Source organism: Squalius cephalus (genome assembly GCF_949319135.1).
Source record: "Squalius cephalus genome assembly, chromosome: 1".
NCBI classification, from domain to species: domain Eukaryota; kingdom Metazoa; phylum Chordata; class Actinopteri; order Cypriniformes; family Leuciscidae; genus Squalius; species Squalius cephalus.
The window spans coordinates 11021979-11040841 of NC_137122.1; the positions used below are offsets into that span (position 1 = coordinate 11021979).

The 18863-nt window shown below is 35.8% G+C and overlaps 1 protein-coding gene across 2 annotated transcripts in view; it reads left to right on the plus strand.

Moving 5' to 3' along the window:
- The window catches only part of LOC307163209 (uncharacterized protein), a 325993-nt gene that overhangs the window by 293049 nt on the left and 14081 nt on the right, over positions 1-18863 (plus strand). The window contains exon 1 of one of the 2 annotated variants that reach the window (XM_079879201.1): positions 7143-7212. The exons of the other annotated variant lie outside the window; for it this stretch is intronic. The gene's annotated coding sequence lies outside the window, so the exon portion shown is untranslated. Of the gene's footprint in view, positions 1-7142; positions 7213-18863 lie in introns of those variants that run through there. 2 annotated transcript variants of the gene reach the window in all.

Sequence of the window (18863 nt, forward strand, 5' to 3'; positions counted from 1 at the left end):
GTAAAATAACGTTATGCATCTTTATTTAAGAAATGTTTGATATTTGGACTGGAAACAAGACAAAAATATTAAGTAAGAAAATTTTTTGGGAGTTTTTCTGCATTTTTTGCAGTGTAATAACTGAACTTGTAACAGTTTTGTTGCAAAGCACAATATTATGGTGAAATTAGATCTTGTGTTTGAGTTAAAACTGAATTATTGTTAAGCATAGCAAGAATCATAGCAAAAAGGCTAACAAATAAGAGTTATACCCACCAATTAATATTGCCCCTTCATTCATGACATGGATACCGTAATCATACAGAGAAAACTTAGTTGCATACCTTTATCTTTCGCTTGTTTCTAAATTGGTAGCTTTGACCTTTCTTGTACATCTCTTATTTGGCACTCGACATCGACAATTTCCCCTGATCCCCCCATTCCAACTGTACCAGAAGTCAAGACTAAACCAATTCACCTTGGTGGTGGTGACCAAGTAATCGTTTTGTATTACCTATTTTTATTAGCCATTCAGACCATTCAGAAAAACAAAAATGTGCAGGAAATATAGAGGCCTGTATTTATAATATTCTGAATGAAATGTGCGTTATTTGGAAGAAAGTCGAGGTGTGACTGACTTAGATAACTATATGGATCATCATCCCCCTTGTCCGTTCCATTTGGGAGAGACCCAGAGGTGAACTGTCATCCGCGCCCACGCCTCCGCGCCCCCTCCCCTTTCCCCTTCTCAAACAAACAGCTTCTGTGCACGGCATCTTCTCAGCAAGAAGGGGCGCCTGCAGCTGCAGGGGGCGCAAATTTGCCAATTCCCCACACAGTGAAATGATAGATAGGCTAATAGAAAACCGCTTAGCGGCGCAGATTTATTTATTTATTTTTACTGCTCGTGCCGGCCGCGCCGCCCCCCCCCCCCCACACACCCCCAAAATGCCGCCAAATTGCTTACTTTAACTTTTGTAACTTTAATAAGGAGTAGTCTATATATAATTTATAATTAATACAGCGCAGACTGTTTGATAACTTTATTCAATTTCTGAATATGTCCTACCTGTTAGACAGGAAGGGCACAGGTAAATATGATTCTGTTTTAATGTACCCAAGTGTACCTAAAATAAAAAGTTTAATATACAGGTTTGTAGCTCTTAATTTCTTTTTCTTAATTAACCACTTGTAAACTTATGTTCACTTCTTTTTTTCTTTTTTTTTAAATAAATATAGGATTTGTGTTAAATATATATTCATTGAGTCGAATCAAAATCAAATTTAGAATAAAAAATCGAATCGAGAATCGAAATCGAATTTAGAATCGAAATCAAATTTAGAATCGAATTTAGAATCGAAATCGAATTTAGAATCGAAATCGAAAATCGAATCGAAATCTAATCGAAAGTTTGCGAATCGAAATCGAATTGAAACATCTGAATCGATACCCAGCCCTACTAGGGGTGTGCAATATTGACAAAAAAAAAATGTTATTTGTTAGATAACAAAAATTAAACAATATTTAGCTGAGTCTGTTTTGTTTGGTACCGGCCTGTCATGGATTAATAAATATGAAAATAAAACCACCAGTAGGTGGCGGCAAGTCCATGTCTAAATGAGTGATTAATTGAATCATTCATTCAAATGATATGTTCATAATGACTGATTCATTTAGAAATGAAGCAAGTGGAATATGGAGGCAAATCAATCTTAAATTTAAGTTGATGTGCATCTCTCTCTAGTCTGTCTGTCTGTCTTGCTAAGCTGGGCAGTGCGTCTTTTGGTCTGTTTCGCCCAACAACAAAAAAAGTGAGAGTGAAATACAACTATTTATTTCATTTGATAAATGACAAAGGGCAACGAACGGTCTTTGTTTATAAATGTCAGCTCGGAAAAGATAACCGCATCGCGCGTTGACATGCGTTCATATGCGCGTGCACGAAATGAAACGCGCACTTTCCATTATAGGCGCATATTTAAAACAAGACAATGAGTCTCCAAGTCAGTTTAGTCATAACTCTGCAATAAAGCAAGATGGAAAGCAATGTATTGGCTATTGATTTATAAGCTATATTGCATTTAAAATGTTGATTGGCTGGACATATTCAATTCAATTCAAATTTATTTGTATAGCGCAAAATGGCAAATGGTTTCCATGGCTCACGGGTCAGGTAGGAGGGCCCCTTAACAGAAGTTTGCTTAGGGTCCCAGGGAGGTCAGGATCAGCTCTGCACTGGTCTCATCGAGATTGTTCTTTAAATAGTGAATAGACCTATTTTAATGAGCAAAAGTAATACTTTACTTTTTTGTATTAATGTCTTGGTAACACTTTACAATAACGTTTCATTAGTTAACATGAACTAATAATGAACTGCATGTATACATTATTTATTATTTTTTGTTAATGTTAATTTCAATACTTCAATTTACTAATTTATTAATACTTCATTAACATCTTGTTAACATTAGTTAATGCACTGTGAACTAACAATGAACATGGTTATGAAACCCATACTGATTATTCATTCACAAGACTTTTGAAAATTGTATCACATAGCCTAGAATATTTGCTCCAAAACTATGTGAAAATCCCCCTGACTGCTCATTCAGATAAAACAATATATTGATTTAAAAATTGTAAGACATGTTTTGTGTGAGAAAGCTTTATGCGAGGAAGCGTGAACATCCTGAATATTTATGTATTTCACACCTGAGAAAGACAAAGACCCTCCCCTAATGGCCCTATTAGGAGCTATCAGTCCCTGTCATTCTGAGCAACCTTGCACAAAGTATGAGGAGATTTAAAAAAGAATGGCTTTTTGATTGTTTGGATTTATTTACAACACAACATAATCCAAAGATACACAACAAATGACAAAAAAGCACATTATTTAACACACTGATCTATAGACAAAGACTTGAACAGTCACACACCTTTGTGCCAAATATATCCAACTAGAAAACAACTATTTTAAATTGTACAAATATTTCACAATATTACTGTTTCTACGAAATTGTATCCACGGTACAATTATCACATTAACAATAATGATAATTTGCTGAGCCAGGAGAAACTGTACATCTCTTTAGTTTCATACAGATTACATATTACGAGAATATTTGTTTTAATTTCCAAAAAATATAAATATAAACTAAATTGATAAATGTCCAACATTTTGGTAACATGGCTGCAAAAATGTTTAACTTGATATAAATGTAAAATACAATTTTACAATCATCTGATTTTGACAATCAATATGAAAGTTTCTCAAACCCTTTACTGACCATTTGTTGAAAACGAAAAATTAATAAAAATAATATAATAAAAACTATAACCATTTTAAAAAAGTGATGAAGTGCTTGAATGTGTCTAACATGAATGTTCTTTAGCATCATGAATGAATGAAGAATAAACACCAACCTCTTTGTTCTTTAGTGTGTTCTTTCTGCAGGGTTCTGGATCACTCACTGTTGCCTTTGGCTTGCTCAGTTGGGGATATTTTGGGGATATTTAATTTTATTTATCAATCAATAAATTCCACTTGAAACAAACCTTGTTGTATTATTTTAATTTAAGGATGAATATTACCAAAATATATATTACTAATGTGAACAAAATCATAACAAAATTACCACTACTGAAAGCAAACTAATGTAGCTCCAACACTCCGGCCCCTAACTGTGCATTATCACAATTACTGAACTCTCAAAACGGAGCTACACACTATGTATTCTAACTATATCAGACACAGATGTCTTGCCGCACCTGCAAGGAAAAGAGAAAGAAAGAGAATGATAGAGGCAGACAAAGAGAAAGAGAGAGCCAGTTCATGTGATCACACTGCAGCAGCATCACGCTCCAGCCGCAGGCAGAGCTTCGTCACAGGCCTCTCTAAGATGCTGGTCTTCGTTTGGAGGCGGACAGAGCGCACAACCCCATTCACATCTGATCTGACATCCAAAACTTTCCCCATCATCCAAGATCCTCTTGAAGCTGTAGCATCTGCCACAAGAACAACATCTCCAGGTATAAGGTTTCTTCTTAGTGCTGTCCATTTTTGTCTCTGTTGCATCAATGGCAAGTACTCAGAAGTCAATCTCTTCCAGAAGAGTTCCGCCATGTAATGTATCTGCTTCCATCTTTTTCTGACATACAGATCATTTCTGTCAAACAATCCTGGTGGCATAATTGGTTTACCTTTCAACAACAGAATGTGATTCGGCGTCAAAGCATCCAGGTCATTTAAATCATCTGATGCCCTTGTAATAGGCTTATCATTCAATATTGCTTCAACTTCGCAAAAATAGTTTGGAGTGCTTCATCGTCCAGGGTCTGCTGTTTAAAAGAAATTCCTCCTTTATATTCGTGCAAAATTTTGAGTGATTGTGACATCCACAATGCCTATCAAAACATTAGGGAAATCACAAAAGATAGCAATAGATTCAGTGTGGGCGAAGACATTCAGTCTTATCTACAAATCTTTATCTGGCAAAATCGATATCCAAGTACTTTGTACTAGAATGACACGAAGAGGTTATGGCTAGTGGACGGATTAATGGGACGCAACATGGCAGTTTCCTGTGAAGCTCTACAGTTGCTTTCAAGGCAAAGGCAATAACATTAACCAAATACTTGTCGATTAACCAGCATGCCTGGATATATATATATATACTATATAACATTGATTAGTTTTATGTAAATGTGCTCACCTGTTTAATAAAGTACATAAATAGGAGCGGTCGAAGTCTCGGATGTGGAGCTCTCGTTTATATACTGTCTATGGGAGTTCTCGGCATCTCGAAAACACTGCGCTGATATTGATTCTCGTTTTAGTTCTCCTTTTTTATCCAAAGTCTGCTTGCCATGGTCCATAATGTTTGAACGAAACAACAACAGCGTGCAAATAGACATTGCGAACTACATTGTCCACGTCAGTCGCTTTGGTTACTATCAGACGGCTCTGGTTCATAGCTCTGGTTACCATGGCAGTACGAGCGGAAACCAGGGAAAACGCGGATATGACGCCATTGACGGCGAAAAAAACGGAAATAAGGAAACGGTCCGTGTCTTCGAATTAAATTAAAATTTCTCCTGGTTTGAAAGTTTTTGGAAACAGTCGGGATAATTTAAGTACACAACTAAAAAAAATGTGCTATTTTTAAAGCAAAAAAGTTACATATTGTGCCTTTAATGAAATATAATAGAGACTTTAAAAGAACAAGCCTGCTTTGCATTACTGAAACACGGTTTACAGAGGAGACTGACGATATAAACCTCGAGGGATATACACTAATTCACCGTGATAGTCAGAAATCATCCAAAACCATTGGAGGAGGATTTTGTATGTTTGTCAACAACACCTGGACAACAACATCACGGTACGTGGAACTTATTGTTCAACCCACTACGAACTATTATTGGAGTCATTCAAGCCACACTACTTGCCGTGAGTTTGGACAAATAACTCTTAGTCTATGTACCTGGGCCAAATTTAGCTTTTGCAGCCAAGGGCATTGCTGCCAGCTACAACATGGCACTATCATCGGATGACCCAATGTTTCTTTTGGGAGATTTTAACAAATGTGAATTATCTGCGTTTTTGCCGAATTTGGAACAGTACTTAACTTGTCCGACAAGACTGAGCAAAACTCTAGACAAATTTTTTGGTAATGTGGATGGTGCTTACGCACCAAGGTGACACCCACCATTAGGACGTTCAGACCATAATGTTATCCACCTCCTTCCAAAATATAGACAGATACTAAAAAGGACTAAACCTGTCATTCAGCAGGTTCAGTCATGGACTAAAGACTCAATTGAAAACCTTAGAGACTGCTTTGAGAGCACAGATTGGAATCTGTTTTTTGTACAGAGGCAGTGGTTCAAACAAAAAATGTTAGAATATTCCCAACAACAAACCTTGGATTAACAAACATCTTTAAATAAGAAAAGAAAAGAAAGGCTTTTTTAAAGAATGAGGGCAGATAATTAAATAAAGAAATTAACAAACCTGTTCACCCGAAGGAAAACTCGAAGTGCTATTATAAGACATCCTGTCATAGCTTTTTGGTACATAACGGCAACCGTAGATGCAACGCGCATTTGGAAAAGTGAGGCGCTGGAGAGCATTATTCGTTTGAATGCAAAATACAGTTTCACCACTAGATGGGAGAAATTCCCACTTAGTGTCCCTTTAATAAATGTGCTGACAAGCATGCTGTTGCTCCGCTTTAATAACAATAGCAGGAGGTTCCTTCAACAAATAACCCAGGAGCAGTTTCACCCAGGTCTATAGTTTATTTTAACAGTAACTCACTGTCAGTAAGGGCAATAAAGCTAATGTAATGGTCAGAATAACCAACTCAACATCTTAGTTCGTCACTAAGCTTCGCTACAAACTGAAATGAAATGAAATGATGTGCCGAAAAAGAAATAATAATTAATAAGGGTGATTTACAGGTTCTCGACTGGACCAAAGATTTTACGTGGGCTCAACAACCAAGGAAACACTCACGTACCCAAAATTAGTCAGATGCAAATGTAACCATTTTACTTTTGTACCATCATTGTATTAAAACAGCAAGTTGATGCAATCATGACAGGTACAATTCAACTTACCAAGAATTTGAAATTAATGATAATCAGCAATAAGTTAGATTAGAGAGGAATAATACATCAATGGACACGATAATATATTCAGCACGTGTTTCAAAGGGTGTTAAATACATTAAATCAGCTCATGTGATCACCTAACATGCATAATTTCATTGCACAGCAAACCTCAAAGCCAAATATATATTAATATAGGTTTAGGAAGGATGGTTGGAAAACAAGCATATGTGGAGAAGTAGAAACTGTGAGCCTGAACTAATGGACTGTTTATGTCATCGTACAGAAAGAAATCTCATGAACTCAGAGCTGTATTATTTAATTAGATAAGCTGTCGGAAGCTGGAATTTCAAGTTATTTATTAAAATCATTACTTTGTACTAAGGACTATGAGACAAAAAAACAAAAAAAACAAAACAAAACTTGTTCTCGACTTTTTTGCACCGGACTGGACTGATTATATATAATCGGTTAAATCCATTAATTCTTCTAATGAACTGTGGAGGGCAGCAATAGGCCATTGTAGCGACTATAGTCTGCCGCAAATATCAGAAGAAGAAGAAGGAGAAGAAGAAGGTGAGGAGAGGAGAGGAGAGGAGAGGAGAGGAGAGCAGTTCGCGGTATTTCTCATACACAACCATCACACACACTTTATACAGTTTGATTAAGCGACAGGCTCATTTCTGTATTGTTTTCATCGATCACAGCGATACTTGTGCGTCTTTTCTGGCGTCTTCCTACTGAAATAAACATTTAGTGCAGCAGCAGCGAGCATGAGGAGAATATGTTGAGTTCATTCAGACCTGAGCGATTTTGTGTTCGTTTGAGTGTTTGTCCGATGTTTGTGTGAGAAGTGTTACTGAATGTCAAGTCAAGAGTTAAAGTTTGAGATCTGTGAGGGGAATTGATGGGAAACGATCTCAAGTTTTAATTGTAGCCTACCTTTATTCATTGTTGAAACGATCTTAAGTTTTGCTGTTGCCATTTTAGTTGTAGCCTACCTTTATATTTCTTTGTTGACATTTATTTTTTGCAGGTTGTATTGCTAAAATTTAAATAGAGCCGATAATTATAAACACCTGTCATGGACTTAGGTAAAGTTGGTTTTATATTCGCACATTCGCACTTTCACGTCTCAATAACAAGCGCAATAAAGCACATTTTTGCAAAATAAAAGCAGCTACATGATCTTTAGGACAAAGATGGTGAACTACAACACTCTCCACAATTGATCAAAACGGGCAAATATTGTTTTAATGGCATACAAAGTTGCGACTGTTCACTGAACATTCAATGTGTGTGGTAAAGAAGATTAGGGACCGTCTAAAAAGTTCTATTTTTTTTTGTCATTGTGTGCAAACAGACAACTACATTTTTGCAAAGTACAGATGTACCAGCAAATCTCTCTCACATTATGTATTCTAATGCTATTGATTGTACTTTAGCAACAATAAAAAATGCATTATAATGATTGTATTTAGGAAACCTGCCTCACTTTACATAATGTACATAAATATTTTTAGAATAAAATTACATTAATTCACCAAAGGGATTTTTTACTATCCGAAGGTTGTAGCATGTTCCTAGTGACCAGACTGACTTACTACAGGTGAAATTTTGACAAAAAGTCCCCTACTGTATGTACAGTTGACAAATATGTTTTTTAAAAAATTACTGTAATTCACCCTAAGTATTTTTTCATGTTCCAAAGGCTGTAGTGCTTTCCTACAGACCAGACTGACTTACTACAGGTGAAACTTTGACAAAAAGTCCCTTACTGTACGTACAGTTGACAAATGTTTTTTTAAAAATTACTGTAATTCACACTAAGTATTTTTTCGTGTTCCAAAGGGTGTAGTGCTTTCCTAGTGACCACACTACAGTGAAATTGACAATACCTCCCTTAGTGTACAATTATCAAATATGTTTATGTAATGAGCATATTATTACATATGTTTATTACATATGTTTATGAAATAAACTGTAAATCACCTATAGTGTTTTTTTATATATCCCAAAGGTTGTAGTACTTTCCTACAGACCAGACTGACTTACTACAGGTGAAATTTTGACTATAACTCCCTTACTGTACGTACAATTATCAAATAAGTTTATGAAAAAAATACTGTAATTCACCTAAAGTATTTGTTCATGTTCCAAAGGCTGTAGTGCTTTCCTAATGACCAGACTGACTTTCTACAGGTGAAATTGACAATATCTCCTTTACTGTACATACAATAATCAAATATGTTTATAAAAAAAATTACTGTAATTCACCTAAAGTATTTTTTCATGTTCCAAAGGCTGTAGTGCTTTCCTCGTGACCAAGACTGAGTTACTACACGTGAAATTTTGACAATACCTCCCTTACTGTACGTATAATAATCAAATATGTTTATGAAAAAATTACTGTTATTCCCCTAAAGTATTCTTTTCATGTTTCAAAGGGTGTAGTACTTTCCTAGTGACCTGACTGACTTACTACAGGTGAAATTTTGACTATAACTCCCTTACTGTATATTCTATTATCAAATAGGTTTATGAAAAATTTACTGTAATTGACCGTAACTATTTTTCCGCGTTCCAAAGGGTGTAGTACTTTCCTAGTGACCTGACTGAAGTACTACAGGTGAAATTTTGACAATATCTCCCTTACTGTACGTACTATTGTCAATTATGTTTATGAAAAAATTACTGTAATTCACTTAAAGTATCTTTTCGTGTTCCAAAGGGCGTAGTGCTTTCCTAATGACCAGTGTGACTTACTCCAGGTGAAATTTTGACAATAGCTCCCATACTGTACGTACTATTGTCAATTATGTTTATGAAAAAATTACTGTAATTCCCCTAAAGTATTCTTTTCATGTTTCAAAGGGTGTAGTACTTTCCTAGTGACCTGACTGAAGTACTACAGGTGGAATTTCCACAATAACTCGCATACTGTACGTGCCATTGTCAAATGTTTCTGAAAAATTAACTGTAAATGACCGTAACTATTTTTCTGCGTTCCAAAGGGTGTAGTACTTTCCTAGTGACCTGACTGACTTACTACAGGTGAAATTTCCACAATAACTCGCATACTGTACGTACTATTGTCAATAAAAATTACTGTCATTCCTAGGGCCCTATAATTTCCGCGATCACGGAATCGCGGACGGAATCGCGGAATTGGCAAATTAACGCGGAATCTAGTGTCAACGCAGAATTTCGCGGAATTTTACATATTTGGAATAAAATTATGTTTTTGTGTGGGAGAAAAACGTATGTCTGAGGAAAATCGCATATTACTGAAAGAACGAGCAGAGAGAGAGGCCCGGTCGCGCGCGCGTCTTCAAACTGTCTTGCTCTCTCTCACTCCCTCGCGCTTATTAATCTAAATCAATTGAGAATTGACACAATGGTAAAAGATCGGAAGAACGAAGTTTCACGTGGAGCATTCGGATATTTTTTTCCTGAATTAGGCTACCGCTGGGTGTGAATTGTGCAAAAAAAAAAAACCTTTTTACCTTGCCTTCTCTGAGAAGCGTTCCGTCCATTCAGCTGACATAAAGAACACTTTCAATAAACTAAACAAAACCTATCCAATGATGAAATGTTTTCGGTGTTGATGACAAATCTTGTGCGATGTCCTAACTGCCGGGATAATCACACAACGCGTACAAGTCTGCTAATGATAGCCTACGTCCGATTCGCGAACTAATGACTCCTTTGAACCGATTCACTTTAATGAATGGTTAAAACAACTGATCTGTCCAACACTGAATCGGTTCGGTGTATAACAAAATCGGTAACACTTTACAATAAGGTTCCATTTATTAAACTCTAGTTAACTAGATCCGTTAACATTAACTATTAATAAACTGCACTTCTACAGCATTTATTAATCTTTATTAATGTTAATTTCACCATTTAGTAGCCTACATTATTTAAATGAAAAGTTGTATTTGTTAACATTAGTTAGCTTAATGCACTGTGTGAAGTAACATAATAAAAATATAGGGTTAGGGTTAACTAAGATTAACAAAGATTAATATACAGTAACAAATGTATCGCTCGTGGTTCATGTTAGTTAGCCTAATACATTCACTAATGTAAACAAACCACATTTAACACCTCTTAAAATGAGAATTTTGTTTGTTACCTCAATAAATTTAGGGTCATTCCTATTTTATTTGTGTACATTTTAATCATTAACATTAAAAACACTCTTTTTACAACTAAAATAACAGTAAAGGGTAAAAAAAACCTGAATTCCCAAAAATTAAAACGGAAAAAACGGAATTTGTAAAAATTAAAACGGAAAAAACGGAATTTGGGAAAAAATAAAACGGAATTTGGGAAAAAATAAAACGGATTTTATAGGGCCCTACATTCCCCTAAAGTATTCTTTTCATGTTCCAAAGGGTGTAGTACTTTCCTAGTGACCTGGCTGACTTACTACAGGTGAAATTTTGACAATAACTCCCTTACTGTATATACTATTATCAAATATGTTTATGAAAAATTAACTTTAATTGACCGTAACTCTTTTTCCGCATTCCAAAGGGTGTAGTACTTTCCTAGTGACCTGACTGACTTACTACAGGTGAAATTTCCACAATAACTCGCATACTGTACGTACTATTGTCAATTGTTTATGAAAAAATTACTGTAATTCCCCTAAAGTATTCTTTTCATGTTCCAAAGGGTGTAGTACTTTCCTAGTGACCTGACTGACTTACTACAGGTGAAATTGACAATAACTCCCTTACTGTATATACTATTATCAAATAAGTTTATGAAAAATTTACTGTAATTGACCGTAAATATTTTTCCGCGTTCCAAAAGGTGTAGTACTTTCCTAGTGACCTGACTGACTTACTACAGGTGAAATTTTGACAATACCTCCTTTACTGTACAATTATCATTATTACATGTGTTTATTACATATGTTTATGTAATAAACTGTAATTCACCTATAGTGTTTTTTATATACATATTCCAAAGATTGTAGTGCTTTCCTAGTGACCACACTGACTTACTACAGGTGAAATTTTGACAATACCTAATAATACTGTTTTACATAATAATATATATATAATAACTGTAATTCACTAAAAGGGGTTTTGTTTGTTTAAGGTTGTAGTACATTAATAGGGGCTACATTATTATTAACAGTAGTGACTGAACCTGTACGCATTGGTGCAGCAAATCTGACAGATAAAGAACAGCAAGATCATGGAGGCATTCAAGATACTGTACAGTGCACTGTTTTATTTCTATTATCTTTCTAATTGTTCCACTGAGATTATACATAAAAGTTGTACTTAATTCCTTGTGGTTAGAGTAATATTTCAATATCACCTCTTCAAAATTTTGCTGTTGTTGATCCTCTCTTGGTTTAAGTTGTTCTTATATTATCATAAACCCTTTAACTGATTGTTTTGTCAAGTACTTTTTACTTTACTATATTTTCTTTTAGTGAAGTGACGTAAAAGTTTAAGTAAAACAAATGTGTGTGTTTGAATACAATTTTTTCAAATGTTTCCAGTCAGGACTACTTTGGGTAAACAAAAATATTTAAGCAATTGAACATGTTATTTAATATTTAATCATTGCATTATGTAATTTGTTAACACACATAACTATAACTGTTAGTGGTTTGTTACATAATTAATCCTTGTCATGTTTACCAACGTGAACAGTGCCAAAGATGGTACCCAATTAGGGTGACCACCCGTCCCGCGTAGCGCGTGCGCGCACAGCGTTTGAAGCCCAATTCACGCGTCACGCAAATTGAGATCGTGTCACGCATAATCTATGCTTGCTCAAAAAAAAGTTGGTCGCTCTATATACTCGAGCCCCAAGCAGACAAACGAACATTACTTGGCATTTCAGCACGCTATTGTTGTCACACAAACCCCTCAGTTGAACTGCTGACTAGGTTGTTGTCAACTTTTTCGTTGTTGTCATGACAGCGCAAGCACGCGCATACCAGACACACTTGGAAGGAAGGAACTTTTAGATGCGCGCTTTCCAATTCGAAAAATTCGAGAAAGAGACTGAGTCTGAGAGGCAACGGCATCATCAATTAAAAAGAGAAGGTGTGAGTACAAGAAACAAGAATGGGGAAATTAATATTTGTGGCTGAAAGGTGTTGAGGGGGATACCGAGAGGGCTTTTTGTGACCTTTGCAAAACGTCCTTCTCAATCGGACATGGAGGGAGGGGAATACGAGGTGAATCGTTCAATTTTTTTTAAATACTTTTTTTTAACTGTTCCTGTGGTGTTGAGCAACTACAATTCCTGTTAATCCTATAAATTTATATTATAATTTATTAATTTATTTAAAGTAAATAAATTGTAATGAAAAATAAATAAAATTAAATAGTAAATCTTAAGTGGAAGTACATCTGTCAATTCATTGAATGTTCAAAATATTATGAGTCTTTATTTAGAAAAAAAATACACATTGGTTGGCTTATTCATGAGCATACATAAAAATTACACGTTTAGGAGAATAGGGCATTATTAATACTATGCAAGGTGGTATGTGCTTGAAATTTGTTAACCACTATCAGTGAGTCTGCCAGTGGGGCACCGCCGCGCTAGCAGTGTCCCACATTGTCCCTCAGAAACATACCCCTTGTCCCCCCTTGGGCTTATTAGCAGGTGGTCACCCTATACCCAATGTATGCTGCATTGGACTATCACCAGACAAGCTACCTGAAAAAGATGCCCAATGGTTGTGCTCACTGTGTACCTTAAACAGTGGAACATCATTAAAGAATATCTGTTGAAACTTCTGCTTTATTGTCCTTGTTGCAATATGGATTACCATTGTATATCTGTATTTTTTTGGACTTACAGTTAAAGACCCAAGGACCACATATGATTTATTAAGACCAGGAGTTAGAAGTGCATTCAATTTAAGACAAGAGTCAGAATTATAATAAATTAAAGGAAATTTTACTGAAGATAGTTTGCAGTTTCATCAGGCAGAAGTCAAGAATCACAAGGAGTGATTACTCCAGTGATCAAAAGTAGGCCGCTTCTCCTTACATTTACAAAAATCACAGCAATTATACCCTTCACCAAGGTCTAAGCTTGGTCATTGCTTCAGGTTGAATGATTCTGATTGGCTAATAAATAATCACACATTTTCTACACATAGATAGACTGAAGCATATCTCCATTAATTATGCGGCTGACATTCGGACCCTGAATTTAGGCACGTCGTGACCTTCCACACTTGTAGTGATTGTAATGAATAGTAATTGGACCAATTTTTGAGTCTCCAGTCTAGGACCAACTCTATAGCGCCACCACCAGTTCAAAAATTCTACATTAAAATGATTATAGCTTTTGAACCCTTTGATCTAGAAGTGAATGTAAATAGATGTAAAATGAAACTTAGTACACCTGATTCCACTCATTATGGTGATCACAATCAATATCTTACATTAAGACTCTGCCCATTACAGTAGTGGCCATTTTGAAAAGTACAGTGTTAAATTTTTTGTGCTACTCCTCATTCAAATTTTGTTACATTTTTTTGATCAGATGATCTTTGGACCAAGCCACACAGAAGTGACTGAACAGATTTTTTATTTTTGCTATCGTTCCTGATATACTTTTCTCCAAATTTGACTTGTATTTGTTGCCTTATGGTAGTTAGCTTAGCATGCTAATTGGTTAGCATGCTAACCTGATGCCATTCTTTCTAATGTGGCTCTTCAGCTATCAGGCTAACCATAAACTACATTAGCATTAAGCTAACTTAACTTGCTAACTTAACTAATCTGGTTAAAATGCCTTTGTGTGCTCATTCTTACACTTAAGCCTCTCCTCGGCAGCTTGGTAAGACAGCGTCAACTGAGTGGCGCAAGCTGCTAAACCACGTGCCACGAGCCCTGAACTATTCCGGTTGTGGGTTTGAATCCTGTGTGGCACATTTCCAGACCGCAAGAGGTATTGTGGTGTAAAAGTTGCTTCTGTTCCAGACATGGTATCTATATGTGAGCGAACTCAATAAATACAACATGCAGCGAATTTATACAAAAATTATTAATTTTGAATTGCTTATCACTTGAACTACTGGACCTTTTTTATCTTGCCAAAAACGCAACTTCCCAGTGGCGCAATGATATGAGTGACAGGTATCTGACCCAGAGATAATGGGTTCGAGCCCCGCGTGGGATGATTTAAAAAAATTGTGTGTCATGTCGATTCCTTTATTATTCAACGTTGTACTAATCTTTCTTCCTCTTGGATTAATGTATATCTTGTTCATTATATGTTCATTCTCATTTGAACTTCTGTTTATTTTGAGTTCATTTTCACCTATACTTCTAAACCAGCTCTTTTTTCTTCAATTTCTGCTGTTTTTACTATTACTGCTCTTGCTGCTGCTTCAGGGGCTTGGCCCCGTATCACTGCTTGCAGCTATATTTCCACTTGTTCCTTAACATGTAACCAAGAATACTAACACACACAGACACAGTTTCTTCAAGATTTGATTTGGTGAGGAGGAGAGTCTTCTCAAAACATTAATATAACATGTTATTTATCTCAAGGAGAGGATACTTTAAATCTAACTGTAAAGTGAAGACTTTAACTAAGAAATGGTCTCTCAACTATAGGTTTCAATGACTCCTGAGTAGGGGTGTCCATGGTTAACCGATTAACCGTTAAAAATTGCGTAACCGAGTGAAACATTTTGCTCGGTTAAGTAAGTGGCGTCAATGGCGTGCATTGAATTTAGTTGTAATACATTTTTGCACCACCAGAGACCGCTAGACCAGTTTTCTAATATGAAGAGGGCAAAGAAAGCGCGCGTCCGAGAGTGAAGGCTGTGCGCGAGCCAGAAACAAACATAGTATCCGCGCCACTGATCGCAGCACAATAATATCTGTCTGCAGAGCCGCAGAGCCACAGCTTTACTCCAGCAGTTTTACCCCGCGCATGCGCAGTTTCATCACAACAGTTTTACCTGCAGAGTCCGTTTACCGTTACATTAACCCATACATTTTGTATTATGCATTTCCTAAACATGTACTTGCTAATCAAACATTTTATATGAACAAACTACTAATCTATAAAACACAATCGGTCTTCCGACCTTTTACTATTGTGTTATGCGCGAGGGAGAGAGAGCAATGCAGCGCTCGTGTTGTTTGAAGGCGGTGAGAGTGCGCGCGCGCGCGGCCGGGGCTCTCTCACTGTTTGTTCTTATGCGCCCTGTCCACTGATCTAAATAATTAGTTGTTACGACGACTTATTTGTTCCCTCGTTTTAATAAATCGTGGACACGTTGAACTATTCCCTCCCTCATTTTGATTTAACGAATTACAACGTGGCCAAAAACAGTTTTTCTTACCTGTTAAGATAGCTCTTCAGTGAAGGCCGACTATTCTCGTACAGCTTTTTTTTGTGTGTGTGAATTGGTGAATATTCAGGTGAATTGTTTCGTGGCCACGAATTAATAATACCTCAGCACGTTTTACAAGACCCTTCTCGATCGCAGCGGCAACGAGCACTTTGATCACTTGATTTAAAAAACAAAACATTTCAGCGCTAGATCGCCTAAAAAAAAAACCGAACGAAATGAATGCTCTGCTAGTTAACTGGAGATGTTTTGTTTATTTGTATTGGTATTCGTGCCGCGAGATGTTTCAAAAGTGGTGGGGACAATATCGACCTTAGAAAATAGTGGTGGGGACATGTCCCACCCGCAAATTACGCCTATCTCGGGGTTGCGGTGCGCACACTATGGTTAACCGAGTATTAACCGCTAAGGGCCTCGGTTAACGGTTAATGAAAAACTTGAAAACGTGCAGCCCTACTCCTGAGACCATTGCTATCAGGGTAGCCTAGAAAAGCAGATGGATGTAGTGACACCTGTTAAAGAAGTCCATATTTCATCTCTGGAAGCCAGGCTAAATGAGCAAGCACTGTTACTGCATTCCTGGCATGGGCCAGACCCTTCAGTTACACCTCAGATATCAAATACAGACATTTAAAGGATATATGAAATAACATTTTCGATAATCACACTGATAATTTCTATAACAGAGTAAAATCTCATAAGCCTAGAGAAGTCATTCAACTCATTTGATATATAGAAGGAAAACTATTGATTAATACCTTGATTATAATCACTCATTAGATATACATTGAAGCAGCAGTGTGTTCCAGAATCCACTTCTTCAGGACTTCATAACAAAAACTTAACTTGAATAATTACAATAAGGGTGTTGCTTATTTATAACATTGAAAATATTATTAACCTAAAATATCTGCTTTTTTTAATCAATGAAAGAAATGTGTTGTACAAGGAACAGCAGTTCTAATACATACTTTTACCTAATACATTTATCAAAGTTAATTGAGTAGAGCGATCACTGGGAACATACTATAACCTTTGGAACATGAAAAAAGGAGAAATTACAGTAACTTTTTAATAATAATATGTTTGTACCATACTTACAGTAAGGTATTGGCAGTATTTAACATGTAGTAAGTCAGTCTGATCACTATGAAAGCACTACAACCTTTGGAATATCTAAAAAACACTATAGGTGAATTACTAAAATTTATTTTTAATTAATATTTGTATACTGAACGTACAGTAAGGGAGGTATTGTCAAAATTTCACCTGTAGTAAGTCAGTGTGGTCACTAGGAAAGCACTACAGCCTTTGGAATAGGAAAAAAAATACTTTACTTGAATTACTGTATTTTTTTCTTGAACTTATTTGTTTATTGTACGTACAGTAAAGGAGGTATTGTCAAAATTCCACCTGTAGTAAGTCAGTGTGGTCACTAGGAAAGCACTACAGCCTTTGGAACAGGAAAAAATACTTTAGGGGAATTACTGTAATTTTTTCTTAAACTTATTTGTTTATTGTACGTACAGTAAAGGAGGTATTGTCAAAATTCCACCTGGAGTAAGTCACTGTGGTCACTAGGAAAGCACTACAAGCCTTTGGAACAGGAAAAAATACTTTAGGTGAATTACTGTAATTTTTTTTCTTAAACTTATTTGTTTATTGTACGTACAGTAAAGGAGGTATTGTCAAAATTCCACCTGGAGTAAGTCAGTCTGGTCACTAGGAAAGCACTACAGCCTTTGGAACATGAAAAAATACTTTAGGGGAATTACTGTAATTTTTTTCTTAAACTTATTTGTTTATTGTACGTACAGTAAAGGAGATATTGTCAAAATTCCACCTGTAGTAAGTCAGTGTGGTCACTAGGAAAGCACTACAGCCTTTGGAACAGGAAAAAATACTTTAGGTGAATTGCTGTAATTTTTTTAAATTAATATTTGTATACTGAACATACAGTAAGGGAGGTATTGTCAAGATTTCACATGTAGTAAGTCAGTCTGGTCAGTAGGACCATACTACAACCTTTGGAACATGAAAAAAATCCCTTTGGTGAATTACTGTAAATTTTACATAAAACATATTTGCGTGTACAGTAGCCTATACAAAAGTACACTAAAACAGTCTAGGTGAATATGCAGCAAATATCAAACCTGAAACTATTTCCACCCTGGTTGGCAACTTTATTTATTTATTTTTTTACTTGACTATGTTCATGGTGCTGTCCACGTATGTGGTCCTGAAGGTCCTAAATGATCAAGTCTGCAACTTGGGTAAAGTTGATTTAATATTTGCATATTCGCGGAGTTCCGCGTTCAATATCTCGTGAGCTGAATATTGTTACTACACAAATAGCATTGTTTTAATATTTAAATCTTCTTCTTAAAACGAGAAAAGATCGTTTTGAGGAAAATTATGTTGTAGCTTCTGGTGTTTAATCTGTAGTTATATGTGATAGGTGTTTTGTGTAGCAACAACGTTTAGTTCACGAGTTATTGAACGCGGAAGTCCGCGAATATGCGAATATAAAACCAACTTTACCTAAGTCTTACATTGTCTTTGTCATGAGTAATGAATGTGGGGAAAGTTCAAATCTATAAATGATAAATAGATAAATATAATACAATTGAAAATATCACACAGCCTAAATATTAATGAAATTTGAAACTGGAATAATATTGAATAATATAATAAATATTGCTGCTTCTCTTTTTTAAAGTTTTATGGTCATCATCAGTTTCTGAACATACAAAACTAAAATATGTTATTGATCTAATTACTTTATTGCAATTAATATCACAGATAGCATAACATCTCCCAGATGACTATTAAAGAGCGGTTCAAGGTTTATCAGATGAACACAGCAGTAGGGTTGGGTATCGTTTGGGTTTTTTCCAATACTGG